The sequence below is a fragment of the Haemaphysalis longicornis genome, unplaced genomic scaffold (assembly GCF_048455015.1).
Source record: "Haemaphysalis longicornis isolate Haplotype H1 unplaced genomic scaffold, Haemaphysalis longicornis Haplotype H1 scaffold_8, whole genome shotgun sequence".
Lineage (NCBI taxonomy): Eukaryota > Metazoa > Arthropoda > Arachnida > Ixodida > Ixodidae > Haemaphysalis > Haemaphysalis longicornis.
Window position 1 is genome coordinate 126,714,823 of NW_027526445.1, and position 12,011 is coordinate 126,726,833.

A 12,011-nucleotide genomic window follows, 5' to 3' on the forward strand; every position below is an offset into this window, starting at 1 on the left:
CGTACCCTCGGTTGCCCGCAGTGTACGACAACGCCCCCAGGTCAGTGGTAAGCTCCGCACAGCGTTTACACCTGTTTTCTCTTCGAACGATTGAAAGGTTCGTATCACTTCAATGTCGTTACTTGTTGTTTGCAGACTCAAACCCTGAGGAAACCGTATGGCACGTCGTCGTTGCAGACGTTACGATGTCGTTAGGCTTCCATCCATAAACGGCGATGAATGTAGACACACGGGAGCATGTGGCACTGACGCACCGCGTGTCTGCCTCCGCCCACCGATTTGAGTGAAGAGAAAAACAAGATGACAGCAAATGAAGGAAGTGCTACGTAGTCTGTGGTTATAGTTCCGCAACTGTACTCTCCTTTTGTTAGGGATAATGTCTAAAAAGTGTCGGCATGCCCGCGGACGAAATAACACGTTGCTTGACGATTTTGCAAGTAGGAGAAAGGATTGAGCGTCAGCTTTAATGCGAAGAATTCGTTAGATGCCTCACTCAGATCCCGCGATGTTCACGGCCTAGTAATAAGAGGAACTATGATATGTAAGCAGCGCTACACACTCTCACACGCACGCACGCGCGCATGTGCACGCACACTAGAAGGATTGGAGGAGGAGGATAAACAGCTTTATTGTTGGCAAAATTTGCATAGACTCTTCAGTAGGTGAAGTCCTCAGTCCAGGACCTCATGTGCATTGACAGCCGATACAGCCCGCTCCACCAGCCGAAGCTGGTCGGACAGGCATGAGCTGCACAGGGCGCGCGTCCAGAGCTCAGGAAGGTTAAACGGATTCGGTTTGGGGATTGGTCGAAAAGTTCGTAACTTGGAACGGTCGTGGGTGTAATGTTGGGCAGATTGTGACACCACACGTGAAGCTGCGTGAAAAAAATAATACCGAAAACGAAGGCCCAGAGAAAACTAAAATAATCACAAAGGTCTAATTCGTCCAGTGCTTTCACGCGATTAACAAAAACAAAGACAAATAAGAACATCCCTCCTCTCGCGAAATTAAGTAGCAAAATAGCAATGATGCAACTAATCCAACGCCCTCAAACGATATATTTGTAAAAAGAGAAAGAAAGACAGCTAGAAATTCCCAAAATTAACTATCTAAAAGTTGAACACAGCGCCCTCACTCGAAATTAAAAAAAAAAACACATATATGTTACAAAAAAATGGCGCAGCCTGCACTAGTGGTGCAAGGCTGGAGAGAGAGAGAGAGAGAGAGAGAGAGAGAGAGAGAGAGAGAGAGAGAGAGAGAGAGAGAGAGAGAGAGAGAGAGAGAGAGAGAGAGAGAGCTTTATTGCTTTCCCGTGATGTGGTCAGGGGTGGGGTAGGCTGGAAAGGAAGGGAGGAAGAAAACTTTATCAAGAAAGGATGGCCCGAAGCCGCAGGGGCAAGGGGAGGGCAGGAAGGACGCTATACTCGGTGACACCTTAAGAACGGCACCGGAAGTTGCTGCTGTGCCTTATCACCGTAGCCGGATGTTTCTCCGCAAGTAGGGCGTTACTGGGAATATTTTGAACACGGCGTGAGCCGTTCCCGTGATTTTTTGGACTTAATATGCTTATAGACGACTCCAGTGACGACAAACAAACTGCGTGAGACAAGGCAGACGATATCACGCACTCATAGCAAACCCCTTTCAAAACGCGCGCGCACTGACGTCATGGGTCCGGCGCTTTGGCGGAGTGATACACTACATGAGGTGGTGCCGTTCTTGAATTGTAACCGAGTATAGTAATGTCCAGCCATCCAGCGGTAGGCTGGAAAAACGGCGGACCTGGCGGACCCACTCCCGTCGTCGGGGACCCGGCTGTTGCATCTCAGGTGTATTTCCTAACTTGCCGCTGTATGTTCTCCATGAATGGCAGGCCCGGATAGTTTTTGTCCGCAGCCCTTCACAGCTCTCTCAAAGTGGACCGCGTTAGCTCGCGCTAGAACCCGCGGCAACCGGCTTCGCAAACTCGGCGTCTGTTCTCCCCACATCAGGCTCGAACGCACGTGAACTTGTGAGTAGAAGAGCACACGAGAGATCACACCACGAACGCTGGGCAGCGTGTTCTCGAAGGTCGAGCTGGCCGACGCCGGGTGCTCCTCACGGGGCGCACAGTCACGTGCGCTCGGGATTTTTTCTTGGTAGTATTTTTCTGGTGACGCTATACGGAGGAACTAAATGCTTAAATAGCCCTGCTGTTAAAATTAGTACAATTTCCTACCAATTCATAAGCATGCCTTCCAGTCACTCTGCTTTGCACTCGTATGCATTTTGGTTGGAGACGTTTTACCGGAGCAGTGTAAGCAGTCTTATATCAAAGTACGAAGTGTATACACCGAGTGTTTTTAATGTTGGCTTCAATAACATACACAAATTTATTTCGTGGGAAGAAATTTGACCACGAGCGAAATAAGCAGCCCTCATTGCTCAAGTGCGTTTTCTATTGGCGGCCCAAGGCAGCCGACCCGTTTTCATCGACTGCCCATTCTCTGCGCACACAGGGCATGGACGACCCAGCAGGATTTTGTGTTCCACTCGTGTATCTATCAGACTGCCTCTCTTGCTTCGGCGCCGTATTGGCATCCCTATTAAATTACCAAAACATGACATATATCAGTATCATTTGCTTTCATGACAACTTAATGGGACTTTCGTCTCCTCTTTCCTGATCTGTCAATTACTCCGCAGGGTCTCAGGTCTATTTATAAGTAAAGTCATTCTTTCATTCGTTCATTTCGCAAAAACAATTTCTGCGTATATGTGAAGCCGACTCTTAAGGCGCGGCTGGGAGTTTAGCGCCCCTCAGGGATAAATATAATGCGATAGGTCCTTCATATTTAGATATCGAGCTGCCTATGCCGCACCTTAGGAAATGTCTTCACAGCAATGTACCTGTGTGTAATGGCGAAGCCAACTTTGAAGGAGCTCGCGGTGGCTCAGTGGTTAATGCGTGGCGCTGCTGAGCCCAAAGACGCGGGTTCCATCCCGGCCGAGCTGGCTATTTTTTAGCAACGTTACCAATAACGTTGCTTTCCAGATGGAGGTGGTAAACTGAAACGTCCGTGTGTAGAGACTTCGGCGCACGTTAAGGCATCCCACGTGGTAAGAATTAATCCGGAGCCTTCCATATAGCCCAAATGCAGCTTCGGCGCGTTACCCCTCCCCCTCAATCAATCAATCAATCAATCATATCACTCCACAGTGATACGTGGATTCATAAAGAGCTATTTATTAAAAATTAAAGCCGTTCCACTGAATGTGAAAGCTGTCGGAAGTGCACAGCAGTGATTCGCCATAATGGGCTGTAGCGCCGTTATCCGCTCACTGCTACCACCCAATGCAAATCAAATACCCCGCCTTCGCAGTGCTCGCGCGCCCCCTGCCTGAAACTGCGCCAGCGGGAGTTCTGTTCTTCTTGTGCTTGCTTTAATTTCGTGTGCTGGAGCTGTTTTGCGTAATTTCGAAAGCGCCATTTTTTTCTTGCGCGGCCGCTTTTTTGGCTTACTACCGTAAAAAACAACCCAACGAGCGTTCTTAACTAAATGAACGTGGGCGCTGCCGGTTAATTGCGTATATTTTGCCTCAAATGTATAGCTTTCTTTGCGCTAAACAACGGGGAGATCTATGACAAGCGCCAGCGGTTCACGAGCTTCGAACGCTTATGAGTATATAAACCGCTTGGCTTTCGAAGCCTATGGGGTACGCCGCGAACGACAGCGTTACCACGGGACGCCCTGTTGCTGCAATTGGGTCCAGCGAGCGAGCTGCGGTGACAAGGGGCAGCCCTAAAGTGCTCGGCACTTAAATATCCTTGGGCTGTATACTTCAACACCAGACTGCTATATACTGCTAAATTGTCTTCCCAGCAGTGCGTTCAAGCATAGTAATGACGCCAGTTGTAAAGGGGTGGGTGTTGTATGGTCACGAAATCCCACCTGGAAGTTTTCGGAAATTCACAAAAAATTTCAATTCTTCGTCGTCGATCGCGAGGCTAGGAATCGCCCAAATTTGTACTGTAATAATGTTTGCGTGCATTAATTTGATCAGTCATGAATTTACTTTTCAGATATAATGCGTCGTGCTTTTTCGGGTTAGGGACGAATTCCGCGCTAGGCATTCGCCACTTCGCTGACGGCGCCACATTCTGATCACTGGGCATGAGCATGCGGTGGCACTTGATTTCCCTCTGGCGTAGCCAACGCTAAAGCAGCCAGAAACTACGCCGTATCGTTCTTTGTGTAGCTGGCATCGTGAGTCTTCATACAGGATGCTTTGAATATCGTAGACGTAGACAATCACCGCAGTGGTTTCTCCGCGTTTTTTTGCTCTTATCGAGACGACGTTGAACGAACTCACCGCGGTGCAGTATGGTGTCGTAGCCTACTTTGTTGCACGAGCTTATACACCGCTGACTTGTGTAGATGTAGTTGTAGTGGTTGTTATAGTCGTAGTAGTTGTTGAAGTAGTTAGTAGTTGTGCTCGTAGGAGTAGTAGTAGTAGCTGTTGTTGTAGTCCTAATGGCAGTTCTAGTAGTATAGTAGTAGTTGTCCCCGTTGTAGTAATCTTTGAAGTAGGGGTTGTAATCGTAATGTTAGCTGTAGTAGTATATAGTAGTTGTTGTAGTTGTACGTAGTTGTAGTCGTAGTAGTATTGGTGGTAGTAGTTGTTGTCGTAATGGTAATTGTAGTAGTATATAGCAGTTGTAGGGGTAGTTTTACTCATAGTAATAGTGGTGGTAGCAGTTGTTGTAGTTGCACGTAGTTGTATTCGTAGTAGTAGTGGTGGTAGTAGTAGTTGTTGTCGTAATGATAGTTGTATTAGTGTAACAGTAGTCGTAGTAATAGTAGTGGTGGTGGTAGTTGTATTGATTGATTGTAGGGTTTAACGCGCCGACACAACGCAGGCGATGAGGCGCGCTGTAGTGGAGGGCTCCGGATTAATTGTGACCACCTGGGGATCTTTAACGTGCGCCGAAATCTCGTACACACTGGCGTTTTTGCTTTTCGCCTCCATCAGAAAAGCGGCCGCCGCGTCGGGGAATCGAATCTGCGACCGTGTGCTCAGCAGCACAACACGCCTTCGCCACCACTGAGCCACCGCGGCGGGAGGGGTGATAGTTGTAGTAGTAGTAGTAGTAGTAGTAGTAGTAGTAGTAGTAGTAGTAGTAGTAGTAGTAGTAGTAGTAGTAGTAGTAGTAGTAGTAGTAGTAGTAGTAGTAGTATAGTGGTACCTTTTATTGAAGAGGAGAGCCAGAGGCTGATGTGAATCAGGATATGTAAGCTACAGTTTTCCTCGTAGGGCTTTACAGAGAATAGTTCTAGTTTGGGCAATAAGGACTTGTGTGTGAAGTGCACTGTGTTTCAGTTGAGATCGTTTGAAGGGGAGTTGCAAGTTCCGACCGATATTTGGAATAATGAGAACAGTCTTATAATAAATGCTTGAGACTTGTTGGAAGTAAGTTTGACAGAATGTACTGTTATAGGGTAGAGGAGGCACATCCACTTGTTAGTGATGTGTGGTGCGTATGCTGCTTTCGTTACTAGTCAGTCGATAAATGTTCCTTCCAATGCGGCAAGCTCAGCGAGTATTTTTGGTGCTGTGGGGTACTGTGGCCGTTTCGAGACCTTAGCATCACTCAGTAATTATCTAGCTCCTTCTGCACAAAAAAAAAAAGAAAAAAAAACAGCCTCCTCAGATACCCGTGGCCAGTCTCTGTCGTAAAAATTTCTATTGGTGGCGGGCGGCCAGCAAATTGTCATCGGTATACCCATGGGCTGCGCTTAAAGCAGAAGCCTCCCATCAAAATTCCCCGTTGGTTGCGAACAGGTTTGTGCGTGGCATGACGTCGGCGAAGCTATCGTCAAGTAAAGACATCCAAGGGTTCAATATCCACTTAGAAACATTAGATGCTGGTTCTCAGCCCGATATAGCACTTAACACTCATTAGATGCATAACGTGGCACACTAACGAGCCTAATCATTTTTCATGTTTCCTTGCAGTTCGTCTCAGGTACGCGTACTGCTTCTTCCATTACTCAACGGAAGCCTCTATGTATGTACAGGCGGGACACTTAGTAATTTTGCTATGGCTGTACCCCGTCACCATTTCATGCCAGACTTACTTCGATAAGCTGACGTCTGCCTAGCCCTGCACACCAACCCGGCTGTCTCTGCCGAATCCCGCCACCTGACGACGACGACGCGACAAACAAAGCCCCTGTTCGACGCATGTTCCTCGCCGGCTGCGCCTCTGGCTTCGTCTTCGGCTCTGGCTTTGCGCGTTGCTGTGTGTGCACAGTGCGTGAGAGGAGGGGAAGAACAACGATGCCGCGTCTGCCTTTACAGAACGCACACAGACGCACACGCAGGCGGAGGGAGAAGCAGCCCAAGAAGCAGATCCTCAGCTTGCTGTGAATAAGCGCGGCCGTCGTCGCATGCAGCCGCTGACAAGGAAAAGCCCCTTGTTTGAATAAAGTCTTTCTGGCTCCCCCGTCAGCGCGGCGTCTCGCGGGCGGGCTGCTTTCAATGGACGGCAGGAGCTAGCCAGGCCAGCCGTTTGGCCGAGCACCGTAGGGGGTCGAGACGCGGAGGGCCCGTGTCGTCGAAAGAGCCCCTGCCGACGTCGCTGCGCCCACCGCAGCAAGACCCGGCGTGTCTCGCCGTCGATCCGCGGCGGGCCGTTCGGTCAACATTGTGTCGTGCCGCTTGAAAAAGAGGGGCAGCCAGCGGTTGATTATGGTGCGGTCTTCTCTGTAGCTTCTTGCTTCGGCAAGGCGTTTTCGCTCCCTCACCTCCGAGGTGACAAGGCCCCGAGGAGATTCTGGTCGAACCGGTGGTTAACAGGGGCTCTGTATCGAATGCCTACCCGTAAATTTACACTCATCACTCAGAAGGGCAGCCGTTCCTGCCACGTTTATCCAGTCATTGACGTGGCCATACGGCCTTCCAGTCATCTGTACACATGACGTTGTTCCTCGGCCTTCATTTCCCTCTTGCAGGCCTCTGTCAGTCCTCGTGCCGTTGCCAAACGACTGGGACGTCGTAATCGCCCCTAAGGAGACGAGACCAATTGCGGGCGATGGTTTTCTCGTTGTCGCTGGACGATCGCTTGCGCTCTTTTGGTTCGCGATTGGGACAATGGAGTCCCCGTTTATCTCGCGCCTGGTGATGGAAGTGGCACTTGCTCCTCCTCCCCGTGAGTGCGTTTTCGCGCACGAACGGGGAAATGACCGTATCCGTGGCGTGTTTATACGTGCGGGCAGGGGAAAAATTAGCTCCACTATTCCGTTTGGAGGACCTCTTCTGACGACGGTTGCGGATATCTTACGTGACGTCCAAATTGGCTGCCCCGGTTGCTTTCCTGGTTTCATTTACGGGGGAAGGAGATGTGTGCGGGGAGGCTAGCGGCTAATCTGGGGCCGGACGCCAATGTGGGTTTGCAAGAAAATATCGAAAGGGAATGTCGCCAGTCTGACATTGCGGCGATGAGGTTTAGGAGACGCAAGACTAGATAACGTTGCAGCTTGCGCCAGGTATAAACAATTAACTAACATCATCCTAACGCCGCGTTCAAACTGTTGTCGCAACTGTCGTAGTATATTAATGACGTCGTTTGACGTCTCAGCCAACCGAACTGCGTGAAACGCCGTTTTTTTACGTCCATAGCTAATGATATGGCTGTTACGCCGGTAGTCTGAACATAGCATAAATTAAAGTGTGTTAAAGTGTGTGTAAGCATACGTGTGTTAAAGATAACGAGCGGGTAACCCTGTTTTGTTCTCGCCTTTATTATTTGTTTGGTCAGCCCACGCTAGAGACACAACTTTAAGCCATCATATCTTTATTACATCACGCAGTGGGGAAAACACGTACTTTACTAGCAGCGTCTTGAAAGCTACATGCCATTTTTATGGATTCCTACGGAATTAAGCGATCTTACGCTGCAAGTTCCTCGGGGTGCGCGGGGGGGAGGGGGAGTGCAAGGCTTATGAACTTGCATTGCATCACTAACAGCAAGTGAGGCTCGCCGTTTTCCGAAAGTGTGGGAGCTCCCTCATAGAGAGCCGCCGCCGGAACGTCACGGTAATGTACAAGCCATCAAGCCGTCCACACAAGAGACCGTGGCCCCGTCGCTGGCCGGGCACCTCACCAATAACAAATTCGGGTTTTCTGGACTCAGTATCAATTATTGCTGCTCCAATGAAGTAAGCGGCCAAGACGTTTACACGCTGCCACGTACTAGATGAAGCCCATTGACTGCTTGCACTGTGCCGAATTATCTTTCCTCCCGTCTGCCACCGCGCATGACAGACGCGACCAACGTTTCATTTTTCCATGGCTTTAAACACAAACTTCGCACTTTACCATTCGGCCATTGACATACTCGCACGCCTTAGGTAATAAAGGGAAGGGCGGAGTTTTGGGGAAGTCCGATTGCTGACGCTATACTTGAACACAACTGCTGTTTCTTCGTCTCTGCTTTCCTGAAGCTACCCCGTTCGCGGAAAAATTTTACCTTAGACACCGCCAACGGACTGCCGACAAACCTGAAAACTTTGGAGCCCACAAGCCGATGATATGGGACCACATTGTTCACAGAGTCTGGGTTCCCCGTCATGTACAAGCTTAGGGGCGCAAGCTCATTTCCTCAGTTGCCTTTGCACGAACGCTCTATATAAGCAGCTCCAACGAACTTGTTTCGTTCGCAGTACAAGAGAGAAAAATGGAATCGGCATCATTGTGGCAGAGCTCCTTGTACGTTCTCCACAGCGTTCATGCTCCTACACGATTCGATGCACCTGGAGCGAAACATATCAGATTCACAACCGAGAATGAAATCGCAAAACAGAGAAGGCAACAGGTACTCCAGACACTGTCGGGGAAGAGGGGGGGAGGTGAACAGCGCCCTGCTCGTCCCACTGGCTTACCAGGCGACGCACAGATCCTGGCTCTTCGCCTCAAACCGATCACTGCCTTCTCTCCGACACACCACCATAGATTTCCCTGGAGACGACTTTTATGAAGAGAGAGAGAGAGAGAATCCATTTATTAAAGAAGAAAATGCAGAGACGTTCTCTAACATGCGTACGTCGACGTGCTACTCTGCAAGAGGGGGAATGGGGAAAGGATAGACGATTAGTAAAAAGAGGAGTAGTCGAGGAAAGGAGAAAAAAAGAGATAGGGTCATATATAGGCACATGAGATGTAACGAAGACTGTCCGCATAAGGGGGCTATAAAGTCTCAGTGACGCCAATATAGTCAAGATAGCCAAATAACGCATCCAGGACTTTTCACTGAGAAGATGGATAATGCCATAGTCCAAATAGCAGGCTCAGTGTAATTAATCCAGAGTGAAGACATGTCCTCTTCTTCTGTAACCGGCTCCTTGCGCCAGTGTAGGCGGAGCACTCTAGGAGGACATGCTCGACAGTTTCGGGGGAGCCACAGTTGTCGCAATATAGGCTTGTACTCTGGCCTATGCGATGTAAGTAGGCATTAGTAAACGCCGCGTTAAGTCGCAGTCTGCGAAATAACGTTACCAGCCGGCGATGTAGTCGTTCTGGAAGACTCAATCGCATCTGTGAGCACTCTGTCGCCCCGGTGTCAGATGTGTATACGTCTACCATACTTATCGCCTGTAGGGGGGACAATTGCGCCAGCTTACTTTCTCAAACACTTGAAGACCTTAAAAAATCCGTTCGGTGGCGTACGCAGACTAAGTGGCCACTTCACACGAGAAATAGCAATGCCCCCATGCCATAGACGTCCCTGCCGAGTTCGCCTATGATTAAAACTCCAGGGTGACCGCTGCGTATAGCCCCAGGAGAGTGTTTCGCCATTGCACACGGTATACCCGTACAGACGCCAGCTTAACTCCAGGCCAGAACAGCTGCGAACAGCAAGGATGCTTTGTTTCAGTGACTTAATAAAAAAATTCTCTTACTCTTTCTCTCTCTTCTAAGGTGTTGAGCAGTGTGCAGTGCACACCTTCTCCTGCCAACAAAGTCCGGAAACTAAAGTATTTTAGGGTAAGCCTCTTGATTTCGGAGCGCGTGGCCGGAATCGTTCGGGAGCTCACAAACCCAAAGGAAAAAAAAAAAGAAATTATCGGCACACTTAAGCCTGCTTACGCGCTTTGAAGGCGAACCCCTGGGGCACTACTGTGACGGAGTACATTCCGTATATCCGTCGACCCGTCGGCACAACAGCACGCTATTTTACCATCCTTAGACAATTTCATCTATCTTTACTCATCCCAATTCATCATCATCCATCTTAATCTCATTATAACCTGTAAATTCTCGTTACTGATCATTACTATTATTAACTATGCAATCAATAACCCATCTATTTCCTTTAACCCGTTTTAATCTACCTTAGTTAGTCGTAACCCATTTAATACCTTCTTATTAAGCATTACTACCATCAATCAGTAATCAATCATTATTAATTTTGGTAATCATAACTCTCTTCTCATACACGGTTCGCACGCTGTGGTTCGCTTCTATAACCTTTCTTGGATCACTTGGGTATTTGTAGCAATCGTGTCGGCGGCGGGGTCATTCGAGGTTCCATTCAAATATGTAAAGCTATGTGCCGCTTGTCTCACATGTTCGTGTATTCGGAGAATATAGCAGAGCCAAGTCAAACACTTCACCTTCTGTGGCCACAAGCGTAAAACCACTGGACACTTCTATGAAGACATCATGCTGGCAACTGAGGACTTACAACCTCCGAAAAAGATTAGGATTTTGAGGCTGCAGTACGAAATGTGACTACAGGTTTGTCCACTGAATTTAACACAATCGCCATAAAATTTAATCCAGGCGCCAGCCAATTTAATCCAAGTGCCATCTAATTTATTCCAAACACCATCTAACTTAATCCAGGTGCCAGAGAATTTAATCCAAGTTCCAACCAATTTATTCCGGGTGCCAGCTGTCAGAAGGTTGTTCAGGGGTGTATTGTGCGAAATTAGGGGCAGCTTTGCGGACTTTGCTACGCGTGGTGTGGTGAAGACGATGTTTCTTTATCCATTCTGCGCAAAATACCTTATGCGCTCAGCTTAATGAACATTTACTAACACGCGCAGGCCAGGAGAGCGGTCTTGTTTGATCCGTTGGTGCCGTGTGCTGATCGTCTGCGAGATCGTCAGAAAAATCGTCTGCTCGCGTATTGTTACCCCAGCAGATTCACTAGAGTATTATAGCCACTGTCGTATTATAACGCGAGCAGACGACACTGTTGTCGCGAGTTGGGCGACATTTCTGACGATCTCGCAGACGATATTACAATTTGGAAATAATGCTTCACACGGCAAAAAAGCATTAATTCATTGAAAATAAGACTGCAAAGGGCATTTAAGTAATGGGTTTTTGTCAAAGAAGCTGCTGAAGCCATTGTTACGTGAGGAGCAGACGATACTTTTGACCAGTGTTATCGACGGCGCTCTCGCATATCAGCTCACAGCACCCGGCACCAACGGTCTGCGCGTGTTAGTAAATGTACATTAAGCTTTTCTCATAAGATAATTTGCACATAAAGGCTCAAGAAACACTACGTTTTCACCACACCCCGTCGACGAAGTCTATAAATAGCTGCGCCTAATTTCGCACAAAACACTCCTGAATATTCTTCTGATACCTGGCGAAGGGATTAAATTGGTTGGCACTCAGATTAAATTCACTGGCACCTGGATTAAATTACATGGTATCCGGAATAAATTAGATGGCGCTTGGTCTAAATTGGCTGGCGCCTGATTAAATTGTATGGCGATTGGAGTAAATTGAGCTGGAAAACCTATAGTTACGCAATTTACCCATGTTCCGCTCCCGTTGACCGGCTTGAGGGCTCAAGGTCTTATCGTTTTAGTCTGTCCGTGTAACGACTGAGCAGTGCTTGTAACCGTTACGGCCGACGTGGTCAAAGGGGCGTCCATATATATTCAGTGTCTGTACGGTCGTTCAATGAGTTCCACGTGACGCCTTCATGCAGCGTCGAGGAAGAAAGAAGC